The sequence below is a fragment of the Hemicordylus capensis genome, chromosome 4 (genome assembly GCF_027244095.1).
Source record: "Hemicordylus capensis ecotype Gifberg chromosome 4, rHemCap1.1.pri, whole genome shotgun sequence".
Classification (NCBI taxonomy): domain Eukaryota; kingdom Metazoa; phylum Chordata; class Lepidosauria; order Squamata; family Cordylidae; genus Hemicordylus; species Hemicordylus capensis.
Genome location: NC_069660.1, coordinates 210,970,145 through 210,983,808, shown reverse-complemented (window position 1 = coordinate 210,983,808; position 13,664 = coordinate 210,970,145). Strand labels below are relative to the sequence as shown.

At 41.6% G+C, this 13,664-nt stretch overlaps 2 long non-coding RNA genes across 2 annotated transcripts in view; one reads left to right on the top strand and one right to left on the bottom strand.

Moving 5' to 3' along the window:
• LOC128324155 (uncharacterized) overlaps positions 1-13,664 on the bottom strand; it is a 125,669-nt gene that overhangs the window by 73,994 nt on the left and 38,011 nt on the right. The gene's annotated exons all lie outside the window — the stretch shown is intronic.
• LOC128324156 (uncharacterized) lies at positions 689-6,094 on the top strand. Its single transcript, XR_008306674.1, has 2 exons — positions 689-923; positions 5,859-6,094. It is a non-coding gene; the product is annotated as an uncharacterized LOC128324156 (long non-coding RNA).

The window sequence follows — 13,664 nt, the reverse complement described above, 5'->3', positions numbered from 1 at the left end:
AGTCTATCAATAGCTACTAGTATGGTGGCTGTGGGCCATCTCCAGCCTCAGAGGCATGATGCCTCTCAATACCAGTTGCAGGGGAGCAACAGCAGGAGAGAAGGCATGCACATACCTCTTGCCTATGAGCTCCCCAGAGGCATCTGGTGGGCCACTGTGTGAAACAGGATGATGGACTAGATGGGTCTTGTGCCTGATCCAGCAGGGCTCTTCTTATGTTCTTATGTTCTGTACTCCAGTAAACAAAACCTGCAAAGAGCAGGTCATTACCATAAATGGTTTTGCCTCCATGATCAAAGAACTGCTGGGGTACAAGTGTTCCCCAGTAGGGGTACAGTCATATCCCTGAGTTAATTGACTTGAAAAACACCCACTATCTTAAGTGAAATATATTCTTCTAGGACTTGCTTTGCTTCTGTAAGCTTTGTTTGTTTGACTTATAGTCAAGGTGCATTCCAAGTTCACCATAATGGCAAATTTGCAAAAAAAGTCCAGCATTTTTACCTCTTGGCACCTCACAATGATTGCCCCTTGTGTAACTCCTCGATATTTTTGTAGGAGACCTATTGGTCATGATGCACTCAAAGTTCACCATACTGGCAACTTTGGAACAATCGCACCTAGCAATGATTACCCCTTAACACCTAACAATGTTATCTAACCCCTGTGTCACCCCTGGACACAGGAAAAAGTCATTATCACCTGTTCTCAAGAGGAAGGGGCCTCATCTTGATCTTCTGTCTCAAGAATATCAAGTCATTGTACTTTTGACCTTTCAAAATAAGATGTCCCATGTCTGCCAGTTATCATTGACTACAATGCCCCTTTCCTACCAGCAAGGACATAAAAGCAAGTAAAATTGAAGATCAAGCAAGAGAACAGGAGGAGGAAGAGAGCAAAGCATAATGGATGCTCTTTCAATAGTAAGTACTTCTGTGTACTTCTCTGCCATGGTTGCCAAGGCTGACCAGTATGGGGTACAGAATTACCCCCATAACAACAACAATGTTTGCATGTTCATGATATCTAGTGAAGGTTAATATTTTTAAAGGGTGCTACCAAAGAATAAAGAGGTCTATATCCTAATCCATGCATAACTTGGTTGCTGTGAAACAGTTGCCTACAGAATTTAGGTGATTTTCAACTACTCCCGAGACTTACACCAGAAACAGATATTTCTATCTGGAAATAAATGTTAAATGTAGGGATATGCATGAATTTTTCAATTTGAATCAAATCTGAATCAAATTTCAAAAATTCATTTTGAATTTGAATCAAATGCCAATCAAATACAAATCTATTCAACTCTGATCAATTCAACCGAAATTGATTCAATGAATTGATTTGGGGGGGCTGAATGGTTTTTAAAAGGTGCCAAAAGGCTCTCGACTTGAATTTGAATCAAATTTAAATAATTTGAATTCGAATCTAATTGCCCTTTTAAGGGCTGATTTGATTCGAATCACTCAGATTCAAGCTTAATTGATTCAAATTTGAAATGATTTGCACATCACTAGATAAATGTATGTAACATTAAATATATATTGCTCCCCATTCTGGGGGGTTACTGCACCTGAACTCAGAGACCAGGGATTTAGAGGTATATTCCTGGATCTCATGTGTAAAATGCTTGAAAACCACCAGCATATCTTAAACATAACATTTGCCTTTAATAAGTGTTGCTTAGAGAGTAGCACAGAGTTCCCCTACTTGAAAGGGCTTCCTAATGCAGGGAATTAAAGAATAACATTTGCAGCCAGAGCGCCTTCATGTATGGACAAACTGGACTCTAGCTAATATTTTTTATTTAATATTTATATTTTTTACTTATTTAATAAATAATATAAATATTTATTCATTTATTTAAAATATTTCTATCCTGCCCCTCAGTGCAGTACTGTTTGGGGCATCTCACACAAAAAAATAGCTTTTTTTAAAAAAAAAAGATATACATTTCTTTCTAGAATGAAAAATTGAGTTTTGCAATGTTGAAATAACTTATGTCAGTACTTTCCATTCTAAACATGGCGATGTCATCAACTATCAAATAGCCAAAAAAAAAATATCTAGAAATAAACTGCAAAGGTAATCTAAATAATCAGAGAAAATTTGTGGAGTAATTTTATTTTTTTCTCTGAAGCTGCAGGTCTTTCCTCGCCTCTAATCAGCTCTGCTCTATTTTGTTTACAAAGATTTGATTCGTTTAGTTTGAAAACTTCTCTTACACTGAAGACAGGAAGACAGCCACCCTTCACCTAAATATATTGCATGCAGAATAGCAAATGGATTTCAGCTACTTAAGCAAACTGCCGTGACCTTTCTGGATATTTTGCTGCAGGGAACATTAGCAGATCATTCAGAATGATGTCACTGAGGAAGGTTTAAGTCTGGTATCCCTTCATGCTTGGCATGCGCCAGAAAAATCTAATGTGAGACTTTTCTTCTGCTCAAAGACACAAAATGCACAGGCATCATAAATAGTGTGTCAATGTTTCTGTTCCCAGACTCCAAAAAAGTGTTAATCTTTTCCTTATTCTGTCAACCCTGATTTATTCCTAAAGGAAATTAAGAAAGCTGCTGGACATGTTGATATTATTCTATGCTAAGCTACATTACTGGAGTAAATCATTTCCTTTTGGACCTCATCTAGAGCAGGAACAGAACCAAACTAGTCCCAGAATTGCTCAGAAAGATTATTCTTTAGTTCTAGCTCAATCAGTTATGGTTGCTGCTACTAGAATATGTATGCAAGATTGGTATAACTTATGCCTGTTTTGGAGCTGCTTCCCTCATAACTACAAAGCAATCTTATGTTTGTTTAACGAAGACTTTATTCCAGAAACAACTCCATTTTCTCCTTCTCCTTCCTCTCCTTTTTCCTTTCTGACTCTATCCTCCACACTCTCTACAGCATCCTCACTGGGACAAACTTCTAATCAACTAAATATGAAGGACTGCTAGACAGACTACAACACATTCCTCCCCTTTATAACAAACATAATTGAATTGATTAAAATTTGGTGAAAAAGAGTTTAAGGCTTTTAGGTGGTCTCCTGTCACACACGCTTCTCCTAATTCTTGGGGTCTCCAGCACAGGAGCTGTTAGTGATTTGTTTTCTGGTTCAGATGATTGTCTATCACTTTCATTAGGCCCAGCTGTGAGGTCAAAACTGGAGGCAAGATCAAATTCCTTTACAGTTCCTCTCTTGAGAGGAGACTCCCTTCCCTCTTCTTGTCTCATAGTATGCATGCTGGAAATGCTCCATTTCTTTCCGTCTTCCAATATGACAGAATCTCCCCAGATTTCAATTATTTGTTTTGGTCCAGAATATCTGGAACATCTTTTTCTCACTGTTGAAGGCATCCATACTCTAACAAAGTATGGATAACAAAGTCCCCTTACTGAAATGTTCACTGTTTTGCAACCTGTTTCTGATCCACATACAATTTATATATTTCTTGTTCTCCCTTATCTGATCATGAATCTCTGTATCTTCAGGGTGAGATGGCATGGAAAGCCCTATCAGTTGTTCCCATTGGGTAGGTTCGGTGGTAGCTTTGCATCCTCTCAGCAGTTCAAAAGGTGATTTTTCTGTAGTAGAGTGAGGATTAGTTCGATAAACAGAGTTTCATGGATTGCTTCTTTCAAGGGTTGTTGTTGCATAGTAGCCAAATGTAAACTTTCTTTCACAAATCTGTTCATTCTTTCCACTAAGCCATTCCTTTAAGGATGGTACAAGGAAATAGTATTGTGCTTTATCCCATGGTTATGCAGTTATTACAAATGAGGTAAGCTGTGTCCAATAGTCAGTCACTAGTTCCTTAAGAAGACTTTCTCTTGCAAAAACTGCAGCCGTGAACTGGATCACCTTGGTTGTAGTAATGCTATCAGCAAATGAAACTTCCAGCTACCTGGAATAGTAATCCACCATCACTATAACAAATCTTTGTTTTGTGGGTTGGTTATCAAAAGGCTGTAGAATATCCAGGGCAGGTTTTTCCCCAGGGACCATTGGGATACTCTGCAAAAGTCAAGGGGGTGGGAAAAGTCTTCTGCAATTCATCACATACAGCACAAGTCATACAGTGCCTGATTACATCTTTGATGTGTTTGTCCGTACCTGGCCACTAGAAAATTTCTCTGATTTGCTTTTTGGTCAAGCTCATGCCCAAGTGATCATCATGGGCAATTTGGATCGCTTTTACTTGTAAGGAGGTTGGCACCATCAAATGATCAGTCCTTGGCACCAACTCATTGAGAAGGGACAGCTCACTAGCAACATACATGTATGGTTGAAGATGTTCAGGTACCTTGTTTTTGCATGGTCATCCATTAGTTATGTAAGGTTTAAGTTCAGCACTTGATTAGCACTGAGGGCTGCTTTCCATTAAGAAGATGTAATCAGTTCATGAGTAGATGCAGCTATTTGCGTAATTATGACTCCTTCATCCTTGTCTTCTGGGATCTCCTCTTGGCCTGGAAATTAAAGTCAAGATAAACAATCTGCAGTTGTATTCTGAAGACCAGGAAGATATTCTACCTGGAAATCAAAATCCATAAGTCTGGTGATCCATTTGGCTATTCTTGGGGTTACTTGACTCAATCCCCGAGTAGTAAATAAATCAGAAAAGGGTTTATGGTCTGACTTTAAAGTGAATTTTCTACCCCAGAAGTAAGTCCTGAAGTGCCTCACCATCCAGAACCATGCTAGAGCTTCTTTTTCAATGACAGAATAAATCTTCTCTGATGCAGTAAATATTCTGGAAGCAAAGGCAACTGTAACTTCCCTGTCCCCTTTTCTATGAGTCAAGTCTGCACCCAAACCATATTAAGAAGGATCAGTGGTTAAAATAGTGTTCTTGCTGGTGTCAAAAGAAGTGAGAGCAAGGCTTTCAGCAATGGCCAGTTTGATAGACTGAAAACTAGCCTTGCAGGACACATCCCAATTAAATGTTACATTATTTTTTAAAAGATGCAGTGGAGCAACTTTTGAGGCAAATTGTTTAACAAAATTAGAGGAATACTCACAGAGTCCTAAAAATGATTGAAGCACAGCCTTGTTGTGTGACTGTGGTGCTTCCCGAATAGCTTTCACCAAGTCTGTTTTGGGATGTGTGCCACTCTGAGATATTGTGTGTCCTATGTACTTCACCAAGTGTGTGCAAAACTGACATTTCTCTGCAGAGATGGTAAATCTGTGTTGTTGAGTTTTATTAAGACTTCTGTCTGTTTACCATTCTGCTCTTCAATGGCTTTGCCATACACTAAAATGTAATCCTGAAAGTGTGTGATGCCATCCATAGTCCCAAAAATAGTATGCATCATTCTTTGAAATACTGATGCTGATACTGATGCTGTAGAGGATAATCCAAAGGGCAGTCTTTTGTATTGTAAAAGACCCTCTGGGGTAATGAAGGCTGTGTATTTGTGAGAATGTTTGAGCAGAGGGATTTTATGATAGACCGAAGACAAGTCCTACATTGTGAACATGGAGGTCCTTTTCAGAGAAAGCAGCTTTTCATTGATATCGGATAATGAATGACAATCCACTACCATGTTGGAGTTCACATCACTTAATCCTATGCATATTCAAAGTGTGCTGTTTAACTTCTGTACAAGCACAATGTGAGAGACCCACTCTGATGAATCAACAGACTCTATGATGTCAGCATGATGCAGTCTTGCATGCTACAGCAATAATATCAGAATATGGATGCTGAATCATCTGTAATACAGATTTTGGTGCTATTTGGGTCTAACTCTGTCCATAGTTCTTTTTGATGGTTGCAACCCAATATTGAAACTCCTTTTTGTGATATGTACACTTCCCTTCTGAAGAACATCTTTTGTATTCCAGGACAGTAATGAAGTATCCATTTATGGCAATAGGGGAACCTCCATATCCCTATGGGTTGATGTCTGAAGGCTGCAGCAGCAGATCTGATGTAGTGAAGAGTTTCTTGTTGGAAATGATAGTGTACAGAGAACCAGAATCAACCATCATCTGCACTTCATCACCATTAAATGTATAAAATATATATTTTATGTATATAAAATGTATAAAATAAATAAATAAAGGTTTACTTCACAATGTGGAGAAGCAGGCTCTGAGTCTGTCACACTTAAAATGCTGTCAGGAAGTGATTCATCTGCCTCATTCTTATCATACTGGTGAATCAGTAATGTTATGGACAGCAGACTTGCAAACCGTAGAAAAGTGTCCCCCTTTTTTGTACCCGTTGCATGTTATCTTCCATGCAGGACAGTGAACAAAATTGTCTTTGTGGGCAGAGTCTCCACATTGGTAGCACTGGTAGCTCTACCTTTCTTGTACCACTTTCTTTGGCAGTGTCATATGAAAAGATTGGGATTCAAAGGATTTAGACTGAACAGCCTGGATTTTAGGAAATTTGTTTTGGGATACTGAAGAGAGTGATTGGGCACGGTGAAGAGCATTTTCCACCCTCCTAGCCATCCCTATAACTTTACCCAAGGCAAGTTTTTGCTGCAGATTTTTGCATGGTTTGGAGCAGTTTGTTTTCATATCAATCTGATCCTTGATAATTTCATCAGTAAAGATTGCAAACTCATGGGTTACACTTAAGTCACACAATAGCTAACTGTTGAAAGTATTCTGAATCCCAATGTCAGATTCCCAGGGGATGGGGTGGGCTCCTAGCCCTTCTTGAACTCCAGAATGACTGGGTAAGCACCAAGAGGAGGAAGAGGAGGAGGACGAAGGAGAGGTAGTAGCCAACCTCAGGAACAGCCAGGGGAGGAGGTTAGTTTGTCACCTGAGTCCTCCTCCTGGCTTGCTGCATTCAGCCAGTTCCCTCTCCTGGAGAACTCCTGGCTCCCATACTCAGAAGCAGCCCCTCATCATAAGCTGCCTTGTCTTTAAATACCCCAGTGCAGAGCTGACAGGGCTTAAAGCCTACTTCCAGCCCCGCCCCCTTCCTGAGCTTGCTTCCTGTTTCCTTCCACACCCAACCTAGCTGTCTCGCTGGAGCTGTTTCCTGCAGCTCTCCCTGCCTTGCCCTCTCAATATAAAAAAACAATATAAATATAATACAATATTTAAAAAATCCAAATTCAATCAACTTAAGAGGGGGGAGAGAAAGCAAAATTTGAGATAAGTCTGTTTATCTTAAAGTAAAGTTGTGCCGTCGAGTTGGTGTTGACTCCTAGAGACCACAGAGCTATGTGGTTTTTCTTTGGTAGACTACAGGAGTGGTTTACCATTGCCATCTCCCATGCAGTATGAGTTATGCCTTTCGGCATCTTCCTATATTGCTGCTGCCCAATATAGATGTTTCACATAGTTTGGGAAACATACCAGTGGGGATTCGAACCAGCAACCTCTGGCTTGGTAGGCAAGTTACTTCCCTGCTGTGCCATTAGGTGGCTTTATCTTAGGTGCCCAATATTTTTAAAGTCACTGGCCCACAGATGTATTCAGTGAGGCAGCTCTGAGTCAGTCTACATCTTGTTGAGCAGCAAAGCATGCATGGGATAAGGGCAGAGCAATTGTTGCTGATTCCCCTTGTCTCCGCTAGTGCTCCTTGATATCCAGAAGAAATATGTCCCTGAGAGCTTTGTGACCCTCAGGGAGGAGGAATCAGCAAAAATTGCTTCACCCTCACCCTCACCCTGTATGGGTTCTGCTGCTCGAAAGATGCTGGAACCACCTCACTGCATAGGGATTGCAGCTCCCTTATGGCAGCAAACCTCTGCACAACATGTGTGGGCCACTATTCCGCACAGATACTGTTGGGATATGCAACAGTGGCAGCCTAACTTACAGTGTATAGTTTGCATGTACTCTGCTATGAAGCCAGAGGGGGCACTGTAACTTCCTCAGTACTGGTTGGGCTAGCAAGGAGTTTCTATTCTCCTTCCTGCTTGTTCTTGTTCTTGTGTGTGAGTCTGCAAGTTCTATACTATACTGATCTCTAAGTGCCTCTTTTGTTTGTTGCGCAAGTAAAGTTGTCTTAAACCTTTCTCTGGTGTTTGTTCTGAAACCACACAGACAGCTCCCATTCTGTAACAAATACCATTTCCCCTCACTGTCTCCTCCCTTCTCTTCTCCCAATGTTGTCTTGCTATTTTGGTGACATAAATACTTCTCAGAGTCATGTAGATCATAGTGTGTTAAGTTATAAACAAAAACATGGTTCTCTTGGGTTAGTATATTTGCCTTATCTAATCCCACCCCCTCCTTTTTAACACACTCAAGCATTGCTTCTGTGTTAATGAATCCCTCTTCTAAAAAGCTGCTCTGCCTACCAGTTTATTACTGTAAAATCTGCCATTCTCTTTATGTTTAAAGTACATGATTAAAGTAGTTTAAAGTACATGATTAAAGCAGTGGTCATGCTGAGGGAAATGATTCTCACACACAACAAGAAAGGATCAATCCATGTTTGTTGAAGTCAGACTGATTTAGTAGACGCTGCTGTTCTGGGCTGTTGCCAGACCCCTAAGAAATGTCTTTGAGCTTTTAAAATCCAAACTAGTATTGCACAGAGCACAGCGAGGGCCTGAAAGAGGACTTATCAACCTCTAATGAACCCTTTAAAGACACAACAGCTGGCTGAAAATGACTGAGAACATGCCTGAAAAATAAATTGCTCCATTCCAAAGTAGGAAGAGAATAAGTTGGTTTTTTGACCAGTAGGTGATGGTATCCGTGGCAAACCTGAATTAAGATAGGGCTTGAATAAATATGGTATCCTCTAGGTAAACTCCTAAGTATATGAATCCCCCATATGTTGGCATGGAGTTGTGAAGAAAAGGTCTTCCCACATGACTGGTCAAGTGGTTGAAATGTTTTCCACACAAAGTGCTCCCCAAGCATTCTTGGAATGCCAAAATAATGTCTGATCAAACACATGCCAAGGCAGTCCCAGCATTCCCAGTCACAGGGTAAAATCTTGTTTCTTGTAATGTTTGCCACAACAGAGAAATACCGGCTGATATCCAGATAAAGTTACTCCATACTAAAGGTAAAGTGTGCTCTCAAGTTGGTGTCGACTCCTGGCGACCACAGAGCCTTGTGGTTTTTCTTTGGTAGAATACAGGAGAGGTTTACCATTGGCGTCTCCCGAGCAGTATGAGATTATGCCTTTCAGCATCTTCCTATATTGCTGCTGACCGATATAGGTGTTTCCCATAGTCTGGGAAACGTACCAGCGGGGATTCGAACCGGCAACCTCATGCTTGCTAGGCAAGTCATTTCCCGCTGTGCCATTAGGTGGCTACCACTCAGGAAGTAGTTTAAAAGGACTTCTTCATTGAAATGAGGTAGTCCTTTTAGACTACTTTTAATCTGGATGTCAGCCACAGTATTTGGGGAGAGTAGGGGAGCATGGAAATGGAGCATGCTGGTGTTGGGGGTATAGCTAGCTAATGCTCACATAAGCCCTGTAACTAGGTACATGGTGCCTGCTATAGATTTTATTGAAACAGGCCCAGTGCAAACCAGAAACCTAAAGTAAGGCCTGTCAGAATTGTTCATATAGGACACAGGAAGTTGCCATATACAGAGTGAGACCATTGGTCCATCTAGCTTAGTATTGTCTACATCGACTGGCAGCAGCTTCTCCAAGATTGCAGGCAGGAATCTCTCTCAGTCCTGTCTTGGAGATGCCAGGGAGGAAACTTGGAACCCTCTGCTCTTCCCAGAGCAGCCCAATCCCCTAAGGGGAATATCTTACAGTATTCACAAATGTAGTAGTCTCCCATTCATATGCAACCAGGATGGACCCTGCTTAGCAAAGGGGACAAGTAATGGTCGCTAACCAAGTCATGGTCTCTACCACAAGAACAGCTCTCCTCCCACCAAAGACATCCCAAGATGTCTTTCCCATTCTCAGAAGCCTCTGACATCCTTGTCCCAGCTGTGAGATTTTCTTATTATGTTGCTCTTGTTCAGAATTTTAAAATGGGTAGCATATAAAAGCAGAAGTGGTGGCTACACCAGGGGCATAATTACCATTAGGCAAGGGGAGGCAGTTGTCTTGGGGCCCCACTGCCTCGAGGGGCCCCCCAGAGGCACATCACATGACTCCCCACCCGCCCATGTTGCACCACCTATGAATTATGTTGAGTCTCTTGGAGATCGGCAGGAGCAGAGAGTAAAAAAACTAGATTCAATGTGAACTAGATATTCACCATATTCATAATGGGGATGCGAGTGTGAGTGCACAATGTATTGTGAAGTGTGTTTGTGTGTGTATATCAGCGAGGGGCCCATTTTAAAATCTTGTCTCTGGGCCCCCTCCAACCTTGCTATGCCCCTGGGCTACACTGCTTGTTTATAGGAGATGGCAATTTATTCTGTTATTACAGCAGATATTATAATACTGTCCACTTTTCTCCAAAATCAGAAACAGCAGGTCCATTCATTCAAGTTATTTTATCAGCCAATTTATCCATTTCTACCAAATACAGAACCTTGGTCAGCTATTCCCTATTAAAAGTAGTGGTGTGCATGGTCCAGCAGAAGCGTGGTCCAGCACTTGTGGGGGTGTCTCTTTAAGGGTGGTGGTAGTACTTACCCCCCCCCGCCGCTCTTCCCCCTCCGGCGCTGGTGCTTTTAAGAATCTTCTTGGGGCAGCAGAGTTCCTCCCTGCTGCCCCTGCCCCCGTCGTTGTCCGTCAATGCCTTAAATGAAGAAGAGCTGGCGGAGCGCATGTGTCCTTCGCGGTGCGCGCGCTCGTCTCTGCCGCGGGCGCATGCGCCCACGGTGGAGATGAGAGCACGCGCTGCGAAGGGCGCATGCGCTCCGCCAGCTCTTCTTCATTTAAGGCATTGACGGACAATGACGGGGGCAGGGGCAGCAGGGAGGAACTCTGCCGCCCCAAGAAGATTCTTAAAAGCACCAGCACCGGAGGGGGAAGAGTGGCGGGGGGGGTAAGTATTACCCCCCCTTAAAGAGACACCCCCGCCCTTCCAAACCGCCAGACCACCGGAATTCTGGACCGGTCCGGCGGCTTTCCCAATGGCCCCCGAACCGAACCATGCACACCACTAATTAAAAGTTATGTTCCTTTTCAATAATGAGCGAATTTAACTTACGTATTTTGTGTAAGCATTATTCCCAAATATCCACTTAATCCTAGTGAACAATGGAGGATGAATTGTATAGATAAACTGTCCTTTAATTATGGCAGGTATAACAATTGCCAGTAACTCAGACCTATCTTTATTTATTCGGTAGCCAAAAATAGTGCTGCATAGTCTACCATTATACAGTCTATTGGCTGACATGCTCCACAGTGTACCATGGACAGTTCTGCTCTGCCCACGCTGTTGTGGGTGCCTAAAGCAAAAAAAGAGCACTCGTGCCAATACATAAAATTGAGTGATTGTGCTTATGTGACATTACAGCCATTATTTCCAATGGCACTCTTGCACAATAGTGCCCACATTGTTTTAGATGTCAACAGCAAGGCATGCTGCAGAATATGTCAGCCAGTATCTATAAACAGTGAGATTGAGAATCAAAATTGTGTTCCAAAGACAACATGATGTCTGCATATAAGGTTATTTTTACCTGGTCCTGATTTAATCCAATCTCCTTAATGAATATTAGTTCTATCTGCAATAAAGGATCAATTACGAATGTGAAAAGCATCAGGGACAAAGTCTAATCCTGATTTGTTCCATGATTTGATACAACAGATTCCTTCAGTTTTGAGTTAACCAGAGAATTTGCTTGTCAGGATGGCATAAATTTAACATTTTCAAATTCTAAAAATACAACCTATATTAAATGCCTCTGTCATCTTAAACAAACAAGTCCATTCTACTCTATCAAAGGCTTTAACAGCATCCAAAAAAACCCATATAACCCCACCAAGTAAGTAATGTTGGAGTTCCAGTTATTTTAGCAGCTGGCATAAAGCCTAATGCTGTACTTGCACAAATAGCACAAGGATGTTTTAAGCTTGCATCGAGCTTGTGTTCCAAACTAGTGTTCTGCTTGTGCAATTGGGTGCATTCGTGCATCAAGGTGTGCAACCTTTGGCATGCCTCCTGTGAAATGCCCACATACTGTTCTGCTATACTTGTTGCACAAACGCAACAGGAGCACAAGAGACTGTGCAACTTAGAGCATCCCCATTTACTGCCATGCACACTTTTTGCACATGTGCAACTTTGACCATTGCACAGTACAGCATTAGCCTGGATGTCAGCCAGTATTCATTATAATGTTATCTAGTCTTTGGATGTTACTAACCAAACATCCACACTTATCAAAAACCAGCCTGAATCAAATCAGGACCATAATGTTATGCAGTCAAGTAGCTAAAATTCCCACCAGTATTTTGAAATCTCTTTCTAAGACTCAATCTTGGCTGGATGTTCACTTTCATTTGGAATCAAAATAATGTTGATGTCATTTCAGTGGAATGGAATAACATGTTAGCAGAAATGTGCATGAGCCGGCTCGGAGCCTCTGGGAAGTGCCGAACCGGCTTAGGCACCAGTGTTCAAACCGGTTCAACGGGGCGGGGAGTGGTTCCCTTCAAAAGCAGGTAATTAGCTCCTTACCTGCTCATCCCCACCCCACCACTTTCCAACTGGCAGCGCCCACTCTCCAAATGGCTGCTGTGGTGCTATTCCCTGCAGCCTCCACATGGCGTCGGCACAGCGCTGCAACATGGGTGGCTGTTTAGAGAGCGGGCACTGCCAGCGGAAAAGCAGCAGGATGGGGACGAGCAGGAAAGGAGCTCCTTACCTGCTTTTTAAGGGAACTGTTCCCCACTCCACCAGCGGATGCATGAATGGCTCGTGCACATCCCTACTTGTTAGGTTTTGCAATAGTTCAACATACTGATCAAAGCTGGTTTTTGTAATAGCACACATGCGTGATAAAAAAAATTAACTAAAAGTTTTCAGATCTTCTTTTTCAATTATTTTAATTGATTTGTTGTTTTCTAAAAAGGATTTGGTGCATTTTTTTTCATTGACCTCACCTGAAACGCTGGGAAAATGCATATTCTTCAAGAAAGAAGGCAAGATATTGCTAATATCTGGGGATTCTCCAATACAGTGGTTCTTAACATGGGGTCTGCCAGAGGTTGGAATTTATTCCCAATTTATTGTGACTGGGAATGCTGGGAGTTGTAGTTCAGCAACATCTGGCAGATCCCACATTAAGAACCACTGCTCTAACAAATATAACTGCATATAGTCATGGTGGAATCCTGACCAGAGATTCCCCCATCTTTTGTGATACTCCCCTTAGCTATAGTTTTGAAAAGCTACATGAAGGACAACAAGCTGGACTTGTGGGTTTCATTAGAGGCCCTGCCTTTCCCTCTTTAATTCAAGCACTACTTTTATGTTGTTGTTTTGCTAAGCTTCCAGATGTTTTAATAAGTGGATGAATAATGTTACATTCCTGCTTTTTTGCTAATTGAAATGTCAATAGTTCAGTTTTACTCTTGGTTTCAAAATAACTTTGTTTCAAATATGCCCAAATCATTTCAATTTTAAAGAGTACCTACTAAATCCAGTTTCTTTCATGCCGCTTCTGCCTTTTAACAGTATTTTGATCTGCAGAGGCTGCTGGTCAAACATTTTAGGTCACAAAGATAAATTTTATGACTTGCTAATTGCTGCAGATCAAACAGCTGTTAACAAGACAGCCATG